We start from the raw sequence: 4015 nt of genomic DNA on the forward strand, positions 1-4015 counted from the left end.
TCCTAGGCGTTCACGCGCCCCGCCTCCTACCCCTTCCTGCGGGTTTATGAGTAACTGGCAGAGTCCAAGGCCGGGACTTGCCACGTGTCGGGATCCTAGTCCATGCTGGGTGGGGAGGCGTGTGGGTCGAGTGACCTTGCTTGTGCCGGGCTCAAAAGCCCCAGGTCGAAGTTGAAGTTCAGCACCCACAGTGTACACTTCCTTAAAAGGGCTGTGAGCTTCCCTCCGCCCTGAGCCCTTTGAGGGCAGGGAGAGGAGCGAGGGCCCTTAGTTCCGCTGGGCCCTCCTGGGGTTCACTCTCCCAGGGAGGGCGAGGGTGTGACCAGTCCTTCGGGTGACGTCTCCTAGTCTCTAGACCACTGGGGAGGCTTCGTGGGCTCTGCGCTTAGAAGGGCCCCATGCTTGGTGTAGTGTTCTGTCACCGTCTCTGAATTGTTGTAGAACTCCAAATTCGGGCTCTGGCAGCTAAAGCAAAACATTGACACCGGTGCTTGGAGATGGAGAAAGGTTTATTTGATTTGGCCAAAGGGAAAAGATAGGAGAGCAAAATCTCTTGATACATCTTATCAAAAGAATGAAATTGGGAGCTTTTATGCGGCTAGCTAGTAAGGGAGGATGAGTTATAGGGAACCAAAGGGGGACGTCCCTTGTTTTCAGTCTCAGAAAACTGTTCATTTAAGTAACCAGACCTTGGTTGTCGGCAGCAGTCGCAGCTTTTTTTGAGGGCATTAATTCCTTCTGTAAAACGAACTCATAGATTGTCCTCCTGACCCTGGAGTCTCTTTTTCTTGACAAAGAAACAGTACATCAGTTAATAATTACCGTGAGATGAAGGGGTGCTGGGCAGGAAGTAAGTGGTTAACATGTGCAAGCAAACAAGGGCCTAGTCAAATTTTACATTATTTCAGTCACTAAAAATGTCAGGTACTAAACGTTCAGAGGGCCCGGCTAATTCTTAATTTTAAAGCAAGCACCTGGTATTTTAATTTTGCACTGGGCTCTGCTTATTATGTAAGTAGTCTGCTGGTTGCCCGTCCCCTATTGCTAGATTACTTACTATCTGTGCCTTATTGAGACTTCAGGATTCCAGTGGTTTCTGGGTTATCCGGCTGGGAAAATCTGGAATCATTTTTTAAAAATAATCTTTCCCACCTCTTTGCCCTTTAAATTTAATTCAAGTCCTATAGCTGATTATTTGAGGTTCTTTTTTTTATTTTTTTATAGACAGGATCTCACTCCGTTGCCAGGATGGAGAGCAGTGGTGTGATCATAGCTCACTGTAACCTTGAACTTCTCAGCTCAAGTGATCCCGCATCAGTCTCCCAAGTAGCTAGGACTACAGGTGGGCCCCACCACTTACAGTTAATTTTTTTTTTATTTGTAGAGATGGGGTTTCACTGTGTTGCCCAGGCTGGTCTCGAACTCCTGGCCTCAAGCAATCCTTCTTCCTTGATCTCCCAAAGTGCTAGGTTGTTTTCACATTCATTACCTCAAATCAGATTTTGATTACTTCTTGCCTCTCCCCCTAGGTGATCTGCTGAATGATCCTCCTCTAACAGGATTTAGTACCTAAGAACCCACAAGTGGCTCACTATTGCTCATTCTTTCAAATACAGACTTCCACACCTGGTTGTTTTTCAGTAACCTCATTTTCTTATTCTCTGCCAAGCAAATATGCCCATAAATGCTTTGTTTATTTTCACCTCTGCATCTCCCCAGGAGAACTTATTATCTGAGGGAAGCTGTCTACCAGACTCCTTTCCTCACAGCCTTGCACTTTGACCCAGTGGTACTACTTCCAGGAATCTAGCCCAGACCTGCATAATGATTTATGTTCTACATAGCAATTATTGATAATAGTGGGATACTGGAAACAAAATAGATCCAACTATCCTACAATATAGGATTGGTTAAATAAATTACAGTCCATATAGTACAGACACAGATACCAGGTAGCCATTAAAATGATGCCCTTATTCTTTTTATGGGAAATTGTGCAAGTTACATTGTTAAGTGTTTAAAAAAATGGTACTCAGTGCTTCCAGTGACATGTGGTAGATACAAAAACAGTATGATTTCAGTTTTGCATTAAAAAGGTATAAAAATACTCAGGCTCATTATTTCAATAAACAAGTAAGAAAATGGAGAAGGCCTTGCATGAACCAGTGACAAAGGTGTAGCATGAAGAAAGGATTCTGAGTAATACAATCATATCCAGCACCTGAGGTCCAGAACAAACAAACCAGAACAAACAAAACTTCTGTTCAATTCATCTCCTTAACAATTCATTTTTTGGTTATCTCTTTCCTCTTCTTCTCCTTACAAATCTAGTTTACACCTGAATAAAGTCTTGTTGATTCAAGCCTTCATAATATGGAACTTGTACATTATTGAATATTTAAAAGTCCTGGTAAATTTTAAAAAGAATTTGAGGTTTTATGACCAAAATGAGTTCTCCTTAATATCAAATCAAATATTTGATTGGGCACAGTGGCTCACACCTGTAATCCTAGCACTCTGAGAGGCTGAGGCAGAATGGTATCTTGAGGTCAGGAGTTCGAAACAAGCCTGAGCAAGAGTGAGACCCTGTCTCTACTAAAAATAGAAAAAAAAAAATACGAAAGTATATAGGATTCATCACTGGATTCATTAATTTTTTGTTTAAGCCTATGAACGATTATGTCACTTGTAGCCTGTAATATTTTTCAAAATGTATGTGAGCATTTATGTCTTAGGGTATAGTAATATGCTCTATTGAAAGAAATAAAATGGCATTTAAAAAATATAGTTAAGTCATTTTAATACACTCAATTTGGCGTGCCTTCTCTTGATTTTGAAATTTGTCATGTTGCCTGGTTACGGTTTGTAAAGTGCTTTTCATTTGGGCAGTCTCTGCTCTCCCTAGCTACGCTTAAAGTCACTTAAAACCACAGAGAGGTTTTCTACCTTCAAGCACCATTTTAGGACTGTTCCTGGTAATTGCTAAGTAAATGTCAACTAGTTGACTTCCTGTCTGATCTGCTTTGGCCTGTTTCCTGCTCTCTAGCATCTCCACTAGGGGGCGGGCTGGGCTGTAGAGAAGAGAAGGAAAGCAAAGTTTTCATTCTGTAGCTAACCCTGTCTGTGTCTCTCCAACCCCAGCCCCCGGGACCTGGTGATGGCACAGAGCTCCTGGGACAGTTCAGCCTTCTGAAGTGACTGATGCCATACATGTGTTTATACATGGTCTTCTTGTAACATTCGCTGTGCAGATGGAAAGGGAGGAGTGTGCTAGTTTATATAGGGACTTAAAATGTGTTGACTAGAAAGCAATTGAGTAATTATGGATATTCTAACACTCTCATGTTTTGTATACTTAAGAATCAGATTTTGAGGGAAGGAGGGAAGGAGGAAAAAAAAACAAAACCTAGATTTTTTTTGTGTGTGTGGAGGGTAGAAGCTACAGAGATAATACAGAAGTAAAAACCTTTTAGCCCTGATTTTGAATAAAACATAGTTTGAACTCATGAGGTTTTATCTTCCTGTCTTTATCCATTGAAAAGGTGTAGAAACAATGACCTTTTCCAGTAGCAGTGAACCTTCCTAGCACCCGGATTATGGTCTTAAAATACTAAAAGACACCAATGCTTCTTGGAGAAATGGCTGATGCCAGGTTTGGGGCAAAAAATGAACAAGATGAGTGAGGAAACAACTTATCCTACCAGATAGTGAGGAAGGAAGCAGAAACTCTCATGTCAAAAGGACTCAGCTCTTTTGGCCTAGCTCCCATAGCCAAAGGTGGAACAATTTCAGCACTACTAAGGATAATTTTTTTTTTTTTTTTTTTGAGACAGAGTCTGGCTGTGTTGCCCTGGCTAGAGTGCCGTGGGGTCAGCCCAGCTCACAGCAACCTCAAACTCCTGGGCTCAAGCCATTCTCCTGCCTCAGCCTCCTGAGTAGCTGGGACTACAGGCATGCGCCACCATGCCCGGCTAATCTTTTCTATATATATATTTTTAGTTGTCCAGATAATTTC

The sequence above is a fragment of the Propithecus coquereli genome, unplaced genomic scaffold (genome assembly GCF_000956105.1).
Source record: "Propithecus coquereli isolate 6110/MARCELLA unplaced genomic scaffold, Pcoq_1.0 Scaffold261, whole genome shotgun sequence".
NCBI lineage: Eukaryota > Metazoa > Chordata > Mammalia > Primates > Indriidae > Propithecus > Propithecus coquereli.